General features: G+C 37.2%; 1 protein-coding gene across 1 annotated transcript in view; it reads left to right on the top strand.

Annotated features, from left to right (window-relative positions):
- Positions 1 to 24094, top strand: part of PAK3 (p21 (RAC1) activated kinase 3) — a 258885-nt gene that overhangs the window by 25718 nt on the left and 209073 nt on the right. The window contains exon 2 of the mRNA XM_087829418.1: positions 19986 to 20081. The gene's annotated coding sequence lies outside the window, so the exon portion shown is untranslated. The remainder of the gene's footprint in view (positions 1 to 19985; positions 20082 to 24094) is intronic.

The raw sequence follows: 24094 nt of genomic DNA, 5'->3' as shown, positions 1-24094 counted from the left end.
TTTATGAGGTCTAATTATTGATTTTTCTTTTATGGGTTGTTGGTTTTTTAAAAATATATTTTCATTGATTTTTAGAGAGAGAGAGATAGAAACATCGATGAGAGAGAAACAGCAATCAGCTTCCCCCACATGCTCCCTACTGGGGATCGAGCCCACAACCTGGGCATGTGCCCTGATCAGGAATTGAACTGGTGACCTCTTGGTGCATGGGACTACGCTCAATCCACTGAGCCACACCGGCTGGGTGGGATTGTTTTTCTTTTTTCTTTTCTTCTTTCCTTTTCTTTTTCTTTACTATTTTTTTTTTTTTTTTTGATGTCATGCTTAAACTCCTCACTAAGCCCTGGGTCCATAAGATTCTCTCTTACGTTTTCCCAAAAAGCCTTCTGTAACTATACATAGTTTATTAAACTACATATGTGTAGTTTTATATTTAAATCTATGATCTATTTTGAGTTAATTTTGGTATAAGGTATGAGGTTTAGATCAAAATAGTTTTGTTTTGCCTGTGGATGTCAAATTGCTTCATTATAATTTGTTGAACAGGCTGTTTCTTTCATTGAATAGTTTTTGACCCTTTGCAAAAATTAGTTGACATATTTGCGGGGGTCTATTTCTGGGCTATGTATTCTGTTTCATTGATCTCTTTGTCAATCCCTCTAATAACATGATGCTCTCTTGATTACTGTAGTTATTTAGTAAGCCTTAATATTGGATAAAGCAATTGCTCGTACTTTATTTATCTTTTGCAAAACTGTTTAACTATTTTAAGTTATTTGTCTTTTGAAATATATTGCAGAATAATATGACCTAAAGTAACAATAATCTTGCTGGGATTTTGATAAGAATCGCATTAAATGTGTATATAAATTTTAAAAGAATTGACACTTTTACTATATTGAGTTTCCCAATCTATCCATTTATTTAGATGCTTGATTTCTTTCATTGTTGTTTTTAAAATAAGTCTTAGCATGTAAATCCTATACAGGTATTGTTAAATTTAAACCTATGAGCCTTCAATTTTTTTGAATGATTGTAAATGACATTGAATTTTTAATTTTGGTTTTCATATGTTCATTGCTAATATATAGAAATACAATTGTTTTTTGCATGATGATATTGCATTTTGCAACTTTACTAAACTTCATTATTAGATCAAGGAACATTTACTACAGATTCTTTTATATTTTCTATGTAGCTGACTGTATCATTTGCAAATGGAGATGGTTTTCTTTCTTCTTTTCTGATCTGTAAGCATTTTTTTTTCCTTTCTTGTCTTGTTGTGCTGGGTATTATTGTGGTTAACACCAGTGCTGAGAATAAAAATCCTTGCATTTTTTTCAATATAGACAAAGAAATATTTAGTGTTTCATTGTTAAGTCTGATGTTAGCTTTAGCTTTATTTTTTTTATCAGCTTTGTTGTGATATAATCCACATGACATATAATTCAGCCATTTAAAGTGTACAATTCCATGGTTTTTAGTATATTCACATAAATTTGCATCTGTTAGCACAATAAATTTTAGAATATTTTCATTATTGCCAAAAGAAAAAAATACACTGAGATCCAAGATGGCAGCAAACTAGATCCAACAATATATTAAAAACTAATACACTATGATCAAGTGGGATTTATTCCTGGGTGACAAAGCTGGTACTATATCTGCAAATTAATTAATGTGATATGCCATAGTAACAAATTGAATGATAAAAATGATATGATCATATTAATAGATGCAGAAAAGCAATTGACAAAATCCAGCACCCATTTATGATAAATATCTCTTCACAAAGTGGGAATAGAGGGAACATAGTTCAACATAATAAAGACCACATATGATAAACCCACAGCCACCACCATAGTCAAGGGGCAAAAAATAAAGCTGTTTTCCTTAAGATCAGGAACAAGACAGGGATGTCTACTTTCACCACTCTTATTCAACATAGTACTGGAAGTCTTAGCCAAAACAATCAGACAAAAAAATAAATAAAATGTATCCAGATTGGAAAGGAAGAATGAAAACTGCCATTATTTTCAGATGACATGATACTCTATATACTTTGGGGTATATAGAGAACCCTAAAGATTCCACTAAAAAACTACTAGAACTGATAAATGAATTCAGTAAATTTGAAGAATACAAAATAAATTTTCAGGAATCGGTTGCATTTTTGTACACCAATAATGAACTATCAGAAAAGGAAACTAAGAAAACAATCCCATTTACAATTGCATCGAAAAAATAAAAAACCTAAAAAAAATTTTGACCAAGGAGGTAAAAGATCTGTATTCAGAAAATTATAAAAAACTGAAGAAATTGAAGAAGATGCAAATAAATGGAAGCTTATACCATGTTCATGGATAGGAAGAACTAACATCATTAAAATTCCATACTACCTAAAACAACCTATAGATTTAATGCAATTACTATCAAAATACCAATGGTATTTTTCAAACAACTAGAACAAATAACCCCAACATTCATGTGGTACCACAAAAAAACCCGCATAGCCAGAGCAATCTTGAAAAGAACAAAGTTGGAGGAATCATGCTACCTGATATCAAACTATGCTACAAGGCTATAATAATCAAAACAACATGGTATTGGCAAAAAACCAAACACATAGATGAATGGAACAGAATACAAAGCCCAGAAATAAACCCACATATATATTGTCCATTAATGTTTGACAAAGGAGGCAAGAACATATAATGGGGTAAAAGCAGGCTACTATGTATGGGGCCAGCTGGGTACTGAAAATATCAAGAGGAACACTTTGTAAAGTATATGAATGTTTAACTATTACGCTGTACACCTGAAACTAATACAAAATAATATTTTTATTGAATTTATTGTGGTGACATTGGTTAATAAAATTACAAATGTCTCAAGTGTACAATTCTATAATACATCATCTGTATATTGTATTGCATGCTCACCACCCCAACTCAATTCTCCTTCCATCACCAGTTATCCCTGCTATACAGTGTTCTACCTCCCTCCATGCCAAATAATATTAAATGTAAACTGTATTTAAAAAAAATTTTTAAAAACATTCTATTAAAAACAGTATTGGGAAAATTGGACAGATGCATGCAAAAAATGAAAGTAGATGACCTTCTTACATCATATACAAGAATAAAACCAAAATGGATTAAAGACTTAAACATTAGACTCCAAACCATAACAATCCTCAGTCCTCAGTAGGGGGCGTGAAGGAGGCAGCCAATCAATGACTCTCTCATCATTGATGTTTCTATCTCTCCCTCTCCCTTCCTCTCTCTGAAATCAATAATGACATATTTAAAAAAGCAAAGTGAAGAAGAGGAGAGGGGAGGGGAAGAGGGGAGGGGAGGAGGGGAGGGGAGGGGAGGAGGGGAGGGGAGGGGAGGGGAGGGGAGGGGAGGGGAGGGGAGGGGAGGGGAGGGGAGGGGAGGGGAGGGGAAGGGAAGGGAAGGGAAGGGAAGGGAAGGGAAGGGAAGGGAAGGGAAGGGAAGGGAAGGGAAGGGAAGGGAAGGGAAGAGAAGAGAAGAGAAGAGAAGAGAAGAGAAGAGAAGAGAAGAGAAGAGAAGAGAAGAGAAGAGAAGAGAAGAGAAGAGAAGAGAAGAGAAGAGAAGAGAAGAGAAGAGAAGAGAAGAGAGCTTCCTCAAAAAAATAAAAATGGAACTGCCTTACGAGCCAGTGATTCCATTTCTGGGCATATATTCAGAGATCCCAAAGCACTTATTTGAAAGAATATATGCACCCCTATGTTCATTGCAACATTATTTACAATAGCCAAGAGATGGAAGCAACCCAAGTGCCCATCAAATAGACAAGTATATAAACAAATGGTACATATATACAATGTAATATTACTCAACTATAAAAAAGAATGAAATCTTACCATTTGCATTACCAAATCTTACCATTTGGACCTAGAGAGCATTATGCTAAGTGGCATAAGTTAGAAGGAGGAGGACAAGTACCATGTGATTTCACTTATATGTGGAATCTAATCAACAAAATAAATGAACAAACAAAAAAACAGTCTCATAGATACAGAAGAAAAACTGAGAATCACTAGATCAAAGGGGGTTTTGGGGACTGGGTGAAAAAGATGAGGGGATTAAATACAAATTGGTAGTTAGAAAATAGTCATGAGGATGTAAAGTACAGAATAAGGAATATAGTCAAAAATATTGTCATAACTATGTATGGTGCCAAGTGGGTACTGGAAATATCAGGATGATATGATTGTCTAACCACTATGCTGTACACCTAAAGCCAATACAAAATGATATTGAATGTAAACTGTAATTAAAAAGTAAAAAGAGAGCTCTGGCCAAGTAACTCAGTTAGTTTGGTGAGGATTAAAAAAATTAAAAATAAATAAATAAATAATAAATCACGCACCCTTTAGCTGTCACCACCCAATCACCCCATCTTTCTAAGCCCTTGGCAAACATTAGTCTATATTCTGTCTATAGATTTGTCTATTTTGGATGTTTCATATAAATGAAATATAATATGTTGTCTTTGAATATTCTTTCACTTGGCATAATTTTTCAATATTCGTGTATGTTGTAGCCTGTATCACTACTTCATTTATTTTTATTGCTGAATCATATGCCATTGTATGTTCACATCATAATTTTTTATCCATTTATCAGTTAATGAACTTTTGAATTGTTTTCACTTCTTGGATTTCATGGTTATCTTTTTAATACTTGAGAAAGTGATCTTTATATACTCTAGATGTAAGTCTCTTATCAGATATATGGTTTGTAAATATTTTTTCCCGTTCTGTGGATTGCCTTTTTACTTTTTTGATGTTGTCCTTTGTAGTACAAAAATTTTAATTTTAATGATCTCCGGTTTATTTATACTTTCTTTTTTCCTTTGTGCTTTTGTGTTATATCTAAGAAACCATTGCATAATACAAGGTCACTAAGATTCATACGTATCTTTTTTTCTAAGAGTGTTATACTTTTAGCTCTTACATTTACATCTTTGGTCCATTTCTGGTAATTTTTTATATGGCATGAGATAGGAGTCCAACTTTATTTTTTTTGCATGTGGATATACAGTTTTCCCAGCACCATTTGTTGAGAAGACTCTTCTTTCTCTACTGAAATTTCTTGGCAAGCTTATGAAAAAATCAATTGACTATAAAAGTGAGAGTTTATTTCTGGACTCTTGTATTTCATTGTTCTATATGTATATATCTATATATATAAATGTCTGTATATGTAGAAATATAGATATAATATAGATATAGATGTCTTCTAATCTATGAACATGGATGTCTTTCCATTTGTTTAGGGTTATTTTTTTCATTTATTTAGGTCTGCTTTAATACACCATTATTTGATCATCTGAACAATGCTTTGTATTGTTCCAATGATAAGTTTTATACTATTCTGTTAAATTTATTCTTAAGTATTTTTCTTTTTTCTTTTTTTTTTTTGCTATTGTAAATGGAATCTCTTTCTTAATTTTAATTTTGGTTTGCATATTGCTACTGAGTAGAAATAAAATTTATATTTTGTACATTGATCTTGTATCTTAAAACCTTTCTCAATTTATTAGTTGTGTTTTTCAGTGGATTAGTTAGGATTTTATAGATACAGATCATGGCATCTCTGATTAGATTTCATTTCACTTCTTCCTTTCCAATTGAGACACCTTTCATTTCATTTTCTTGCTTAGTAATTTTGACTAGAACCCCCAGTACAATGTTGAATAGAAATGGCAAAAGCAGACACATCCTTGTTTTGTTCCTGATCTTAGGGGAGAAGCTTTTAGTTTTTCACAATTAAATATGATGTTAACTGTGGGTTTTTCATAGATATTCTTTAGTAGATTGAAGTTCCTTTCCGTTCATGGATTGTTGAGTGTGTTATGATGAAGGGGTGTTAAATTTTGCCAAATCCTTTTTTCTGTGTCTCTTGAAATGAACATATGGTTTTGTCCTTTATTCTATTGAAGGGCTATATTGCATTAATTGACTTTTGAATGTCACGCCAACTCTGTACTCCTGGAATATATTCCAGTTGATCATGGTATATAATCATTTTTAGATATTGTTTGGTTCAATTTACTAGCTGTGAGGGTTTTATTTGTTTGTTTTTGGGTGTGGGTTTTTAAGAATTTTTTTATCAAGTTGAGGAATTTCTTCTCTATTTCTAATTTTATGAGACTTAAAAAAAAAAAATCATGATGGGTGTTGGATTTTGTCAAATGCTTTCCTTCATCAGGAAAATAATAACATCATTTTTTATATCACCTGTTAATACATTAGATTTTCAATGTAGCCTGTTGTATTTTCATTTTCATTGTGTTCTGTAGATTCAAAATCCTGATAGACTTGAAAGGGTTTTCCATCTATGTCAGCTAAGCTGGACTCAGATCTGAAGGTTCCATGGATGAATCTACTTCCAAGCCCATTCAGGTTTTTGGCAGAATTCAGTTTCTTGGGGGCTTATGACTGAAGTCCCATTTCCTTGTCAGTTGTCAGCCAGAGGTCGCTCTCTGTTTCTAGAATTCACCTACATTCTTTCTTACATGAGCCCCTCCCTCTTCAAAGTCAGTGACCTGCCAACCTGGCATTTCAAATCCTTTTCATGCTTCAAAGCCCTCTGATTTCCTTTTCTGCTTACTAGCCAGAGAAAACTCTCTGCTATTAAAGGGTTTGTGTGATTAGATTAAACACATCCAGAAAATCTCTGTTTTGCCATATAATATAATTTAATCATTGGGGTGATTTCTCAACATATTGATAAGTTCCACCCACACACAGAAGGGAGGGGATTATACAAAAGTAACTGTCATTGGGGGTCATGTTTAGAATTTTGCCTACCACAATAATTAAGTTTAAAAAGTAAACTAATTTAAAGAAAAATGTTGAATAAGTTATATGGCCAAAATTTTGAAGAGTGCATGAAAACAGTTTGGAACCCAGTGGAGTAGTTCATTTTCAGGTTCCTTCCATATTCTTTTTTTTTTTTTTTTTTAATATATCTTTATTGATTTCAGAGAGAAGAAAGGAGAGGGAGAGAGAGAGATAGAAACATCAATGATGAGAGAGTCATTGATCGAGCCCACAACCCGGGCATGACAGGGAATCAAACCCTGATCAACTGGATCCTAGGTCGACGCTCAATGGCTGAGCCACGCCCGGCCGGGCTCCTTCCATATTCTTTGATTTTATAGTTAGGAAGTCATGGAATATTCTGCTCTTCTGTTCACTGTAAGATAAAGTGTATCAAAAATCAGAGGTAGGTGTCTTCTTAAAAAATGTCAAAGTCATGAGAAACAAGAAAGACTGTGAAACTATTTCAAATGAAAGGATACTAAAAGCACATAATAACTAAATTATTTAGGGATAAAGAAACATGTCTGCAACTTACTCTCAAATGGTTCAGAAAAAAAATTGAGTACATTTGTATATATAAATATGTACAGAAAGAGAAAAGGATAAAGCAAATGTAAAATGTTAACATTTGGAGGATCTGAGTGATGAGTATATGGAAATTCTTTATATATACCCTTATACTTCATATTAATAGATCTTCAGATGAGAATCACAACTCTGGCTGATACCTTCATTTCAGCCTGGTGAGACCCTGAGCAGAAGATTCAGGCTTACTGTGCCTGGACTTCTGAACCATGGGAATTGTAAGATAATAAATTTGTGTGTGTGTGTTAAGCAAGACAAAATGTCTGTAAGAAGCATTTGAAATGGAAGAAAATCACCACTTTTTGGTGCTTGACTAGACGTGGTCAGAGAGAAGAGCTGGGGATAATTCTGAAGTTAAGAGCCTGAAAATTAGGATAATATTGACAGAAAGGCAAATCTAAAGGGAGAACTGGTTGGGAGGAAAAAAACATATGATTTAGATATGTTAAGTTTGAGTGAATAGGGGACATGAGTGGAAAGGAACCATCTAGTAGAAGGGAGTTGTTTAAGGATTGAAGCTGAATAGAGAGGTAAGGTCTGGAGCCAGAGACTTGGGAGTCATTGCAATGGTTTTGGAAGCATCTGTTGTAAAGGGAAGAAAGAAGCTGAAAATAAAGGAATGTTCCTGACTCCACCACTGCACACTCAGCCAATTATGAGTACTTGCTCTGAAATCAGACAGTTCTAGGCTTAAAATCCTGGCTTTGTTCTATTTGTGTGACCTTAAGTCCCTCAATGTCTCTGAGCTTTAGTTTTTTCCAGATATGAAATGGTGATACCAATCATACCTGACTTGTTGTGAGGACTGGATGAGATATCTATATAAAGCACTTAGTCCATTGCTTGGCACATAGTTGGAGCTGAAGAAATTGTGGGGATATGATTGTTATTGATTGATATTTTTTTCATATGCTTGTCTGCATTAGGTAGCTTTCTCCCAAAAGGCCCCATGTAGTTCAAGTCACTAAATTTTGCTGGATGGAATGAGGTGATGGAGTTCAGGGCAGGTTGCCTCAATATATGCCTCTTTGGCATATTGATTATTTTGCTTAAAGTTACTTGAGAAATGTCCAGTGCAAGAAGAATAGTCTGACCCTCTTTTGTCTCCCTGAAAGCAGGAAATAAATTTCCCATGTGAAGGTGTCCTTCCTATACCAAGAGGATAGATGGCATTCTTATCACCAAAGAAAGGGAATTCAAGGCAAAGAAAGCTGTATAAACAAACTTTATTATTTCTTCTTTAATTTGCTACTTAGAGTAAAAACCCCTTTATTTTGTCCAGTCTTCACAAATAATTATTTGTCTATAAACTAGAAAAGCTGCCTGCTTGGGTTACTTCTTTGAGCCTCATATTTTGTTTTCTCTACATACAAAATGAAATTTGTTTGTTTTTCTCCTGTTTTAGACTAACCCAAAAGAAAAGAAAAGAAAACACACACACACACAAAACCTAGAAAGGTAGAAGGTAGAGGAAAATTTTTTTCCTCCCCAACAGTGGCAAGGCTACCAGCATGGTGTCTTTTTCTTATGAAGGGCAAGTTTACAACCTGTCACTTAAAATGGTGGACTCTTTTCCTCTTCTGAAAGTATGAGCAAATTAAGAGTAAGGTGCAAGAACCTTTAGGAAGTGAGAGTCAGAGCTGGGTTTGACAGAGCAAGGGCAGTCCCCAAAGACTTACCTGGATCACCAGGAGTGATTCATCCCTCAGGAGCCTTCCCATGGCCATCAAAGGAAAGAGATACTTGAAGGAGAAGGATAGCATAATCTAAGGTGAAGGATAAGCACAGTATACAAGAGGACAATTTATATTTATGAAAGGTGCCTAGATCGCCTGATATATGTCCAAGAAGGAAATGGGTTCTAAGGGAATGTACCCAGCCCAAGAATGAGGAGATCTGGTTTCACCTGCTGCCATTGATTCTTCCTATGGAAAATGCAGCTCTGAGCACTACACTTCTAGCTTAATTTCCCCCATCCCCCACTCACACTGTAGCACTAATCAATCTATAGTCTTCTGCTATTAGATGTTAATGCAATCAAAGAGATGACAATGACCCTCAGATTCCCTGATTAATTCTTTTTCCCTCCTAGTCAGCAAAACTTTCTTTCATTTTTTAGTGCTTGGCTCATTTTCTCAGGTCACTTGGCTCTGCTCCATGCTCCAGGTACCTTTTTCTTGTACTGGGGAGAGGGTTTGGGTGATGTGATGGAGTTCTGAGCTGCTTGGCTTTGGCAGACAGACTATCCCTGTCCTTGAATGAAGGCATATTCTCCAAATAGGAAGGTTTTTGGGTTTTGACAGAAAGCAGTCTCAGAAAGGGACATTTGACTCTGTATGGTGCCACGTGGTTACTGGAAATATCAAGGGGAACATTACATAAAGTATATGCTTGTCTAACCACTATGCTGTACATCTGAAACTAATACAAAATAATATTAAATGTAAACTGAAATTGGAAAAAAATTGTTGGGGAATAAATTAAAAAAAAATTTAAGAAAAGAAAGGGACATTTGGAAATGGCGAGAGAGAGGTTGAGATTGAATGATTGAGAGGTATCAGTATCAAACAAACAAAACAAAAAAACAGAAAAAAACAAACCTGAAATCATTATTTCATCTTGGGCCAAAAAAGGCACAGAAAAAAAAAACCTGCTGAAGGAAAGATAAGTATCAGGGATTACAAATATTCCAGAGGTAGCTTGTGCTTAAGATCCTCAGTACGAAGGAATTTAAGATACAGAGCCTAATAGATCTGTGGCTTAGATGGGCAGCTGGAGTCAATGCAAACTGCCCAAAGCAAGACTTGTGATTTTTCTCCTACAATGTTCCTCTTCCCATCAATCTCACTTAGTAAATGGCACTACCACTCAACTGGTTGTTTAAGTCAAACTCATAGTTATTACCCTGAGCCCCTCTTGGTCCCTTACACATCATATCTTAGCCATCAGCAAATTCTATTGATCTACCTTCAAAATATATCCTGAATGTTCCCACTTCTCACCACCTCCTCATCTATTACCTACTGTGAGCTACCATCATCCCTCTTCTGGACCACTGCAACAGCCTCCTAACTGGTCTACTTGCTTTGACTCTTGGCAGCCAGGGCTACCACGCTTGGATGTTCAGGTTGTATATTACACAAAGGTACCATAGCTCTAGGTGTGCCATTTTTATCACTTACATAAGACCATGCAGATTGGTGCAGACATTCTGGGCTTCTTGGCTCCAAGTCTGTGAGCAGAGGAAGAGACCCTGCTCCTTCATAAACCTGTACTAGTACACATGATCTCTTACAGACTCTGGAGAGCAAACATGCACACATATACATCCACATAAATGCACACATTCAGTGGCACAAATGAATGGGCTCTGTCTCACCCAAGCCCTGGGTGTTCTTAGTTCACTTCTCTCACTCACCACCCATTGTTCTCACAGACTAAAGTCTTGTCCTTCTCACCCACAGTTGCCTTACCTGAGGGGATAATGGGGTGGACAATGGGGAACAATGGGGTGAAAAGTGCTGCTGATGGTACATGTATTCCAGTAACAAGAAATGCTTAAGTGTAAGTAACAAGGATACGCACAACCAAGGCTGCTGCCTGCCAGGACCCTAGAAAACTCCCTTGGGCAGGGCTTAAAGTTGTTTAGTTGTACATTAAAAGACTAACCTATTTTTGTTCATTTTTAACTTGAGGAAGAAGTGTCTTTTTTGTAATCCACTCAAGGACAGTGTATCAGCAGCACTGCCTCCAACAATCTTAGCTCCATACAATGGTCTGCAAGAACTTTATAAAAAAATTGAGTATATAGGGGTCAGCAAAATTAGGTTTACAGTTGTGAGTACATGAAACAGAGAGTTAATAAAGATATTGTAATAATCATAATCTGTATGTCTTTTTCCACACGAACAACTGTAAACCTACTTTTGCTGGCCCCTCCCCATATTAATCCTTTGCTTAAAGCCTTCCATTTATTTCCCAATGGTTTTAAGGTGAAGGCAAAATTTCTTACCAGGTCTACAAGGCTTGAATGATCTGGCCGCTGACTTCCTCTGCAGCCTCATCTCATACCATCCTCTGTGATGCCCCTCCTCCAACCCCAGCGACACTTTCTGTCCTGAAGCTATTCATTCATTGTATTTCTTTCCTATCTGCAACCTCCCTTGACTTCTAGTGTGTTAATTCTATTAAGTAAAGACTTTGTCTTGTTCACTCTCTATCATCTCTTCATCACCTAGTGTAGTGCCTGCCATGTAATAGGCTGTCAATAAATATTTGCTAAGTGAATAAATAAATGAACAGAAAAAATGGGCAATATCAACCCACCTGAATGGCTCTAAGATGAATCTTTGTTCAGCCCCCTCTGTAGTGTTCTTTCAGATCCTCTGGTGAAATGAGATGGCCAGAAAAATGTAGGCTGTAAACATTAGTGAGCTGAAAGACCTGTTGGGCCAGCATAATAAGCAGTTATCGAGATGTTAGAATGTGCTGTGCTAATTGCTCTAGTCACTTTACTCCTTTCATCTCCACAGGAACCTTGTGAGGTATATATAGCCTTAGTTTTATTCCCATTTGACTATGAGTAAACTGAGATACAAGAGATTCAGTAACTTGGATTCAAATGCAGGTGGTTTGACTTGACTCTCTCTGCTGTACTGTGGAAGAGTGACAATACTCCCATTTCCTCTAGTTCCTGTTTTGAAATGCCCTGGGAGTGGTTCCCCTGTGCAACTTCACTGTCTTGAACCTAGTCCTGGAAATCAGTTAGGAGAGGTGCACATGTTATATTGGCAAGCAACACTGAGTGCAGATCTAGTTAGTGTCCCCATGGGAAAGGAACCACCTTGGTAATTGACAAGACAAATTAAACAGCTGAGATATTTTGTGCTTTCTTGATATCGAAATCTAAAAAAATCATCAAATCCTAAGTGAGCCTCATGAAACTGAAAGGGAGTTATAGTCACAAAGCAAATTTAACACCTCTTCCAATTTTCTTGACATCAAGTGGAGTGCCTCCACTGAGGTGAGAATGCCATTAACTTGAAGCTTTATGGGGTTGAAACTTCTACAATTACAGGGCTAGATTGTACCCACTATCTTCACATAAGAAGAGAAATTGTCACAGGGAAGAAGTAGTGACTAGGCCATGTTTTGCTTCCCTGACTATGCCTAAAGAGAATGAAAAATAAAGCATGACAGGGAGAAGGCAGAGTAATCCTTATCGCTAAGATATTAGCATGCTCTTGGCATAACAGACTTTTTCCCTTTATCTCATTTTCTTGGCCCTTTTTAACAAAAAATGACTATTAAAACACAATTTGAAGTCAATTTGCCCCTTCATGCTCAGAGCCTGAATCACAAATTTGTGGGATATACATGGGGCTTTCCCACATATTTTATCAGAATCCTAGAAGTAGAGAAAGAACTTAACAGACCATTTGGTTCAACCCATTTACTTTATAAATGAGAAGACTGAGGCTAAGAGAAGGGTGTTGACAGAATGACCTGCATTGTGAAGGGGAAGGGGTGAAGAAAAATGTTAGAATCAATACAGTGTTTGATTAATAGCTAGTCACTTGTCACATAAATATATACACATTGCAAACAGCCCTCTCTCTGGCAGAAAGTGAGGGATGTTCTCAACAGAGGGAAGACCTCAGCTGAGGAAGCTAAATGGGAATCATTCATCCATGCAGCCCCTTTCTGTTATTGCAAAGATTGGCCCAACCCACCACATAGTTTTTCTGTGGGCTCTCAACAACATTTTGCTTCGCAGAGACTTCCAAATATTGCTTCTCCTGCTAGTGGCTTGTGACATTTAATCTCTGTGGGAAGGATGGGGCCTTTTCCTTTAGTCATGGAATCCATTATTTTTTGTTGAAACACAGTGAAGAGCTTTATACAAATTGCAGGGCAAAAATAGAAATGTAGCCAGTCCTTAGTACGGCCCTGTGTAGGAGGTTCAGGGCAACCTGCCCTTCAGGCAATGTGTATACAGAGAGTGCTCACTTCAGAACTAGATGGTAAATCTTTTAGGGAGAGAGGCAGAAAGCAAGCCATCTCTTCCTCTTCTCCCCTAAAGGAAGATAAACTTGAAATTGGATGGAGCTGGAGACTCTGGAGAAAACCAGCCCAAGTGCAGTACTAGACTCTGCCTGAGGGAATCAGAGTGGTGGAGCTTGGCTATGAACCTGCTGTGAGGCCTTGGGTAAGTCACTTGCCCTTTTTGAGTCTCTCATTTTTATCTGCCTCTCCTGCCTCACAGGGTAGCTGAAAGGTATAAATGTGGAGAAAATAGACACACATATGCTTTGGAAATAGTTACACTCAATTTAAGGGAAAAGTATTATTGTTATTTTATGCCTTCTCCTTCCCTCTGGTAGTTGGACCATCTTGGTGCCTAACGCAAAATTTAAATTGGCATAAAGCACTCAAAGACAGGTCCAAGGTCTCTGGAACTATAAAAAAGAGAGGGTAAGAGGTCTGTAAGGGTAGGAACAGACCCGTCATGAATCACAGCCCCACATAGGTCTTTAACCTCTCTGTGTTTGTCTTTCATCAGCTTATTGAATTTCTCTAAGCCTCAGTTTCCTCATTTATAAAGTGGGGTTGTTGTGAGGATTTAAGTGGAATAATGAATGGAATGCTTTTATGCCAGCAGTACTAAGAAAGTAAGCATTTGATAATTATTATTATTGATGTTAATTGTTTCTGTGTGCTGAGGAAAATTGATTGCTTAATGCCTGTGCAAGGCTAGTTATTGGCAAAAAATATAGATTCTTGGGCTTCACCCCAGATAAATTCTGATTAAGGGCTCTAAAGGATTCTGATGTGGGGCCAGATTTTGGAACCATTGGTTTAGAACATTTTTTCAAGCTGCCAATTATTACCTACTGCTTGGGAAATCAATTTATTGCAGCAATTTTCAACTGGTGTGTAGCAAGGATTTTTAAAACAAGCAATATGTGACTATTTATTCAGGGTCACTGACTTCTTTTCCTTTAGATTGTCAAATAAAAAAATGACAGCAGTCAATACAATAATAGCTGTCCAGTGTGAGTGAATCAAAATTATACCTATTTTTTGTCAGATTGGGAAAAAATATACTTTTTGATGTGTCACAGAATTTCAGTAGTTAGTTTATTTGTGCCATTAGATTAAAAAGGTTGGAAATCACTGTTTTAGTGGGTAGTGACCAACAGTAAAAAAGGCAATTAAAAAATAGTGTGCGCTGCATACAGTAAAGGTTTATATTGCTTCATGAAATGTTTATATATATATACATATATATATACATATATATGTATATATATATATGTGCGTGTGTGCGTGCGTGTGTGTGTGTGTGTGTATATATATATATATATATAATTCTGTAATATATGTTATATGCATGTCAAGTGTATTTCTTACTGTAGGTCATGGAGACACTAGTATCCAGAGAAATAATATGTCAAGTCCCAGTCCAGACAAGAAAAAATGACCAGCAAGAGAATGGATAAGACCCATTTCTCCTCTCTCCCTGTCTCTCCCCTGCTATGCTTGGGTCAACAGAGTTGATTGTTCTCTAATTAGAATGAATTTTAATATTGTGTAATGGCCCTGGCTTGAGATGTAAGGGCAAATTGGGGGTATTTCTAGAGGTTCCAGGCTAATTGTATTGACCCCATTAGACAGAAAATGCATCAGGGTTCATTGGGGTGTTTAGTTGCTCTTGGTTAGTGAGTACTTTGTACATACATTTCATTCTTCTTCTTCTCCCAGACTTTGCTACTTATTTTACCACTTGAGACTCTTTTGCTGCTTTTGTAAAATAAAATAATAAACTTAAGAATGTTTTCATGCACATCAACTGACATCAGTATCTTTTTCCTCTTTACTTGGTATATTGAGGATATTAGCAACCCTAAACTTTTCATCCACATGCTCCATCTAAAGGGAACAAGCATTCCTTGACTGCATGCAGTCCATTATGGTCCTGTGGGATGAGGTCAGCAAGACCTTCTCAGACCACCCTCTGTAAACTACAGTTGCCTCTTGGAATCTGTGGGGGATTGGTTCCATGATCCCCCATGAATACCAAAATCTGTGGATACTCAAGTCCTTTATATAAAATGATGCAGTATTTGCATATAACCTACACACCTCCCCCCATTTACTTTAAATTATCTCTAAATTACTTGTAATACCTAATACAATGTAAATGCTATGTAAATAGTTGTTATACTATATTGTTTAGGGAATAAAGACAAAAAAATACTGTGTACATGTTCAGTTCTGACACAACCATCACAGTAGGTCTAATTACACAGTATATATCAGCAACAATGCAAATTTTTGGGGGATATTTTCAATTCATGGTTGATTGAGTCCTTGGATGTGGAATCTGCAGATACCGAGGGCTTATGGTATAGGTCTTGCAGTATCCTCCTACTCCTACCATTTCAGAACTCCTTATATCTCCCACCTTTATCTTTTCCCCATGGCATTTATCATAACATAACACACTATATTCTAAATAATAAAGAGATGATAGATATAACCTCATGTGTCCATATCTTTTTTTCTAGAAAGATTAGACATCAAGTTTTATGTAGTCTTCCAATATTTAATATTGCTAGATCTGATATTTCTAGAGAGCTTGGGAATTCAAATATTTATATAAAATCTTCTGATTTTTAAATTTTGGTTACCAGATCAAAATATTTTAAACACCATTTGGGCCAAAGAAAATATGTCTGTGGCCCATACTTGGTCTGTGCATCACCAATTTGTGACCTATTGTACAGATTTGTGGAATGTTGGAGACTGTGAGAGGCTCTAATTGATGTCTTCTATTGAGAGGTTAAGTACTTTCTCCATGGACAATCTACCCTGTGGAGAGGACAGCATTCAGTTCACTCTCCGGTGCCTTCCTCACAAAGAACATAACAGTCATCCCCATCCATCTGATAAGCCCCAGGCACTTCTCAACACAAAGTGTATGAATTTACCTGCCTTCCCAATCTCAACAGTGGTTATTGCCTCTTGGCTCTCTTTATTGCTTTTGCTGCAGAGATAGAATCAAGACAAGGTCTTTATGGGAATATTATTAACATTTCTCCCAGTTAGCGGTGCTTTTGGTAGAATTGGTACAGTCTAATGCAAAGAATCTGGGACTCAGTAGAGGGCTGGGCTTAATTCTAAGATCTGCAATCTGAGATAACTTACTTTACCTCCCTGACCCTCAATTTCCTTAACTATAAAAATAAGAAAAATAAGATTTTCCTTTCTTATTTCTCAGGTTGCTGTGAGGCAAAAATGAGATAATATGTATGAGAACACTTTCAAAAGAGAACATTTTAAACTCTGAGAGTATATTATCATTATGATGTCAGCAATTAATATTGAGGACCTACTACGTGCAAGTTGACATAACACTTCTTCAGGGCATGACAGGCTGCTCAAGAGCTATAGTCTAATTGAAAAGAAGGGACACATGTGAGTGGAAAGAGAGCCAACACTGTAAAGCCAGAGATGACTAGGACTGAACAAAATGTATAGCCTATGATGAGAGAGATTGTGATGGAAAGGCTGATCATGGAAGGATTTCTGGAGGGGGTTGCATTTGAGCTGTGCTTTGAGAAAGAGTTGGTAAGATTGGGTTGGCAGAGGGAAAAGAAGGACATCTTAGACAAAAACAACACATGCAAGGGCTGAAATCACATGTGTCGGAAGCCAAATATGTATGGAGTGAAGGGTTCAAGGAGAGATAGGCAGATGATCACTTCTTGGGCTTCTTCGCTTGGCTAGAACACAAAAGAGAGACTCAAAGCATGCTTCTCATGAAACCAAAGGAGAATCCAAATGGGACAGTGGATATGGTTCATTACATTACAGGAGGGCTTAGTACTGTAAAATGGTCATAAAAACTGTTCCCACCTCATATAGCTCTTTTGAGCATTAAATGATGTGATGTGTTCTAAGCATTTAAGATAGTGCCTGATCTATGACTGGTACTAAATAAGTGTTAGCTATCATCATCAATTTTCATTTTATGCTGAAGTCATGGGGTAATAACACGAGCTTTGGAATCTACCTGATACTGATTGTGTTATCATGAACAAGGCATACCACTTCTTTTTTACTCAGTTTTCTGTTCTTTAAAGTGAGAATAATAGTAGTGCCAATCGAAAAGGGTTATTGTGGGGATCAAATGAATTAATCCAAGTAAAGTGCCAATCACAAAGCCTGGCACATGATAAGCACTCAATAGACGTTACCTGCTACAATGATTATGGCCTGGTAATCATTAATGTAATATGACTGCATAACAAAAAAAATTGAGGAAATTGAGAAACATAAACCAAACCACCCAAAATCTAACTACTGAGATACAATGCCTTGTTATCATATTGCAATCCAGTTCTTAAATCTGAAATTTCTTTTGTTGAGGAAATTAAGACTGCAGAAAAGGGCATGGATTTGGGATGCACTGGCCATACCATTAAACATTTACAAAGCACCCAGTACTCAAGTTCATCTGAGCTCATTTGAATATCAGTTTTGTTCTTTAACCTTTATCCGATGAAAGGGAACTTTAGTTCCTGGCAAGGAGTGGGTCCGGCTGGCTGGATTTAAATGCTGATGGAATTTAAATGCCGTATTTTAAAGGTTAATATATTTGATATCCCTGCCAACTTTGGGTCATCTTCAGTCAATGTGTTAGCCAGTGTTCCAAGGGCTGAGATTCAACAAATAATAGGACAGACATTATCTCTGCATTTAAAGAACTTACAGACCAATAGAGGGAGATAGAAAAACAAAAAATATATATATAAAATATTACGTTACATGATATTAAGTACTATGGGGAAAACCTTTAAGATGGCTGATAAGGCCCTAGCAGGTTTTGTTCAGTGGTTAGAGCATCGACCCACAGACTGAATGGTCTTAGGTTCGATTCGGGTCAAGGGCACATACCTCAGTTGCAGGCTTGATCCCCAGCCTGGGTCAGGGCAAGTGCAGTGTCTCTCTTGTCTCTCTCATACTGATGTGCGTGTGTGTGTGTGTGTGTGTGTGTGTGTGTGTGTGTGTGTGTGTGCCCCCGCCCCGGCTTCCATTGTCTCTGAAAAACAATGGAAAAAATACCCTTGGGTGAGGATTAAAAAAAAAAATGATGGGCTGATAAGGAGTTCTAAAATGAGGAGGAGTGTGGAGCAGTTTGCAAAGCCAATAATTTTAAAGAGGGTGGTCAGTGAAGAGCTCACTGGGAAGATGATCTTTGAGTGAAACCCTGAAGGAGGTGAGGGAGGGTGCTATGCATCATCTCAGGGAAGAGCATTTCAGGCAGAGAGATCAGCAAGAACAAAGTCCCCAAGTTAGGAGCATGCCTGCTATTTAAGAAACAGCCAAGAAGCACATGAGTAATGGGAGTGGAATGAAGGAGGGAAAGGGTAATAAGATAGGAGGTCAGAGAAGTCACAAGGGCAGCTAGTTTGGGGTTTTGTAGGCCATTGTGATGACTTCCATTTACAGGGAGTGAGATTGGAACCCACTGAAGGATCTTATCCAGGGGGCAAATGATATGACATAGCCATTTAGTCCTGCTGTAAGTGATAGGTTTCCTAGCCCCCATAGACTTTGTACAATAATAAATAAGAGCCAAAGTCCTAGCAGTTCCTGCAGAACTGTCCTTATCACTCTAGACTGCAGAGAGAGGGATCATTGTTCCAGAGGAGGCACCACAGTAGAATTGGTCACAAGGAAAATAGGAGAAAGAGATGCAGTCTAGTAGAGCTGAAAGGGACCCAGTGAATGTAACTCTGCCACTGGGTTATCTGTTCATAGACCCTTGACTCAAAATACTCACTGCCTTACCAGCCTGCTCAGGCTCTTGTAGGACCCTCTCAAAGTCAGAAAACCTTCTCATAGATAGGTTTACTAAAAATCTGCCTCCTTGCCACCACTGGGCAGCAGTAGCCCAAGTTCTGTCACCTGGGCAACACAGAATAACTGTATACATTCCATAGTAAAACACTTTTGAGATTTGAAAGCAGGTGGGCATCTTATATGTCCCTGAAAGTACTCTTTTTCAGAGGACATGTCTCTGGTCCCTTCCAGAGCCATTCTTGTTATGGGATGGTTTTGCATCCCTCCGTCAATCTCATGGCCCTCCTCTGGAGGTGCTCCACTTTCTCAGTGACCCTCTTAAAATGTGGTGCCTACAATTGAATAAGAGATTCCAGGAGGAAATAGCACAGATTGCAATGTAACAATTGTATTGTGGGATCTAAAAACCATACTTTGATTAATACAACCAAAACTGTGCTCTGTTTTGAGCAGCTGAATAAATTAGATACAGTAAACTTTTGGTTCAAGTTATGCCTTTGGTTCATCTCAAATCCCTAGATCTTTTTTGGTTTGTTTGTTATTATGTGAGCTGCTGCCAAGCCATCATTACCTTATTCTAGCCTTACAATATATACTTTTAAATTTTTAATTAAGGTTGTATTTTCTTTATCTTATAAAGTTCACCTTATTTTTTTTTTTTTTATTTTAGCCCAGTATTCCAGCCCATCTGAACTCATTTTGAATCTCAATTTTGTTCTTCAGTACATCTGATATCTCTGTCAGCTTTGAATCATTTTCAGACGTGGTAAGTACATTTTATGTGTCATCTAAGTTATTAGTAAAAGTGGGAAAGCCCTGTGGCCTTTCTCTGGAGAATTTTATGCTGATTGCCACCTATACCTTGAGTAAAGTTATTTAATCAAATGCCAATCTATTTGACTTGTGTTAGAATCTGGTCAATATGTTGCTGTCTTATCTTAGTTCATTCATGAGAAAGTTATAAGAAACAATTTCAGATATACTGCTGAATCCAAGATATGTTACGGTTATAAAAGACAGGATAAATAAAGGATAATGTAAGATGGAGCCTTTTATTTTGCAAAATGGAAACTATTGTAGTTTTTCCAATTATAAAAGTAGTATTGGCTTGTCGTAAATGTCAATAGCATGCAAAAATATACAAATTAGAAAGTGAAAGTTCCTGTGTAATTCTGTGCCAATACCCGACCAGATAACTTTGGTTAACAATTTTGTGTATTCATAAATATGAGTCTGTGATTTAAATGGGACCATACTATAGAGACTATTTTGCGACCTACTTTTTTCACTTACAATCTTTTGGAAACATCTTTTCTTGTCAGAATATATAGTTCTACTTCATAATTTTAAACAACAGCATAGTGTTCTTTTCTGTGGTTGTTTTCTAATTTATCTCATTAATCCCATATTGTTGGTCATTTAGATCATTGACAAACTTTTGCTGCTACAAGTAGTGTTTCATGATGACCTTTCTTTCTTGATTTGATGAGATGTTGTGCTGGGTGCTGGGTGCTGGCTCCTCTGTATTCCTCGTTCTTTTCAAATCTTATCAGTATTCTAAATGCTCAATGACTGCTTCCACTGAAGAAAGAACTAAAGAAGGGGCTGCCAACTCCTTACTCATCATGGTCTGAGTTTAAAAAATCTATACCTCGTCATCCCTTGGAGTGGAATTAAGGCTATTTGAGCTTCTGGAGGCCTTAGGAGGACCAAGGCACCCCAAGATCAAGCCCTGAGTGACAAAAAGTCTTGATGGTAGGCTCAGCCTCTGACTGGCACAGGTGATGCGTTTAGGAGCAAGAAGGGGAAGGAGAACTGCCTTGCCATTTCCCATCACACAGCCTCAGCTCTGAAAAGTTGATCCACTTGCTAGGCCCTGAATAAGCCTCTCCTTCTTCATCTTTACTCCTTTCTTCCTTTTTTTGTGGCTTCCTCCTTGCACACATGCACCTCCCAGAACAACGTAAGACCTGTCTGCTCTGAACTCCCAGAACACTTTAAGAGCCTGGGCTTGATAGTCAAACCTGAATATCAGAGCTGCACCTGCCCAGCTCTGTGATCTCAGATAAATCACCTATTCTTTCTGGGCCTAATTATTCTCATCTGTAGAATGAAGATTTACCTATGTAAGATATTTCAAAACACTTAACCCAATGACTGGCTGATATGAAGCACTTAATAAATATTAGCTGCTATTATTACCATCATTATCATGATTGTCGTAAGTGATCATATTACCTACTCCATAGAATTTTGAAGATTAAATGAGAACATAAGTCAAATACCCAGCACAGTGCTCAGCATAAATTGAGTGCTAAATAAATGATAGCAATTGTTCATTGTACTTATATCTTCCTTCATTTACTTATCTCATTCTCTATTGTGTTATTTCTATTTGTGTTCATGTTTTGATCTCTTCCTCTAATTTGTAAACTGTCTCTAGAGCAAATAGTTCCTTTCTCTCCCCCCCCCCCCTTTCCACTAGTAAACATAAAAGACTTCATGGTGGGGTTAGTTAGGCTCTTTAAAATTTAGATGAATGAATGTTGCAATCCCTGTTTCTAAGCCCCTTCATCATTGTATTGTTTTCTAGTTAACATCTCTCCTATTGACCTATTAACTGATCAGCAGTTCTAGTTAACATCTCTCCTATTGACCTATTAACTGATCAGCAGGGCCTTGTCCCTAGGGCAAGTCATGACATATGTATTCCAACCACTGAGCAACTGATCACATAATTAACAATCTACAGAATCTCAGCTTGGAAAGTTTTCCAGAAAACAATTGCCTTGACAGTGTGTTTATGAGCAGAATGGATTTGCATACCACTCTCAGGCTTCTGATATCTAAATGGAGTCACATTAGGTACCAGCCTAATTCAGGCCACCATCAAGTCCCTCTTAGACTACCACAATATCTTCTTAAGTGTTTCTAAGCTTTCACTCGTCATCCACACAACAGCTAGAGCAGTCTTTAAAAAATAGTAAGTCAGATCACATCATTTGCTCCTCAAAACCCTCCAATGGCCCCCATCTCATGTGTAAAGTCCAGTTTCCTTCCCATGGTATACAAGGCTCTGCATAACCTGGCCCCTGCGTGTCTAGCTAAACTCATCTTGTTTCACTCTTTCCCTTGCCCGTTCTGCACCACCTACACCAGCCTTCTGTTGTAAGAACACACCAAATTCATTCCTGCTTCAGTACCTTCATTCTCTCTCTGCCTCCCACCAGGAATTAAAACTGACCCATTGCCCAAATTCCTTATGCTTTCTTTTGTCCTTCAGATTTCCACTTAAATGATATTATTTTAGAATGGTATTATTCATTTAAGTCTTCCCTGTATATCTCAAGCAACCTCCCCCCACACCCAGTACCCTCAAACTCATTGGTTGTCAGGATTTACTTCATATTAAGAATCACCTAGAGAAACATTTTATAAAGTATCACCAGGTCCCTTCTATATCATGTAAATTAGAATCTCTAAGATGAGGCCCAGATTATCTGTATTTTCAAATGCTCCTCTAGTAATTTTAATGTGTAGCCAAGGTTGACAGCCTCTGTTATCAGATTGTTTATTTCCTTCTTAGTACTTATCACAGCTGCAATTATTTTGCTTCTTTCATTCATTTGTTCAATAAATATTTGTTGAACCTCTACCATGTGCCAGACACTGCTTGAAACATAAACACAGGGATTAAAATAATGCACATAATAAACACAAATACTAAACTTTATGAAACTTCCATTCTAGTGGGGAAGACAGACAATAAATAATATCAGAATATATATACTGTGTATGGACTAATGTTTGTAATGTTTGTGCCTCCCTCAAATTTATATTTTAAAGCCCTAACTTCCAAGGTGATTACATTTGGAGATGGAGCCTTTGGGAACTAATTAGGATTAGATGAAGGCATGAAGGTAGGGCTCTGCTCTGATGGAGTTAATGAGTGCCCTTATAAGAAGAGATACCATAAAACCTCTTTTCTCCTCCCCATTTCATTCTGCCCATTCCCACACTCAAGAAAAGGTCATATGAGCACATAGCAGGGTGGTAGTCACCTACAAGGCAAGAGAAGAGGCCTTATAATGAAACTTAACTTGCTGACACTGATCTTGGGCTTCCCAGCCCCTTGAACTGTAAGAAATACATTTCAATTGTTTAAGCAACACAGTGTGTGATATTTTGTTATGTAAACCTGAGGAACTTAAGACATATGGTATGTTAAATACTGATAAGTGCTAAAGAGAAAAATAAAGCATAAATGGAGATACGATTTTTTGGTGGGGAAGGAGAAAACTTTTAGAGTTGTTTGGAAAGGTGAATCTTGAGTAAAGCCATGAAGGAAGTAAGAGATCTAGATGTTCAGCCATCTGGATGTACAGCATTTAAGGCAGAGAAGAGTCAGTGCAAAAATCCTGAAGCTGAATCATACCTGTTGTGTTTGAAGAACAGCAAGGGGACTAATGTGGCTGGGGAGTTGAGAACAAAGGGAAGAGTGGTAGGAGATAAATTTAGACAAGTAATGGGGGGCAGGTAATGTGGAACCTTAAAGATTATTGTTAGAGCTTTGGCTTTTATTCTGAGTAAAAAGGAGCATCACTGAAGAATTTCTAGCAGAGAATAACATAATCTGACTCATATTTTAATAAGCTCACTCTATATCTACCATGTGAAAATAAACTGAAGGGGGAAATGGTGGAATCAGCAGAACCAGCTAGGAGGCTATTTCAGTAAATAGGTGAGATATGATAGTGGCTTGGAGAAGGGTGATAAAAT

Source organism: Miniopterus natalensis, chromosome X (genome assembly GCF_054644295.1).
Source record: "Miniopterus natalensis isolate mMinNat1 chromosome X, mMinNat1.hap1, whole genome shotgun sequence".
Taxonomy (NCBI): domain Eukaryota; kingdom Metazoa; phylum Chordata; class Mammalia; order Chiroptera; family Miniopteridae; genus Miniopterus; species Miniopterus natalensis.
The sequence above is the reverse complement of the archived record's forward strand: the minus strand, read 5'-3'. Positions and strand labels throughout refer to the sequence as shown.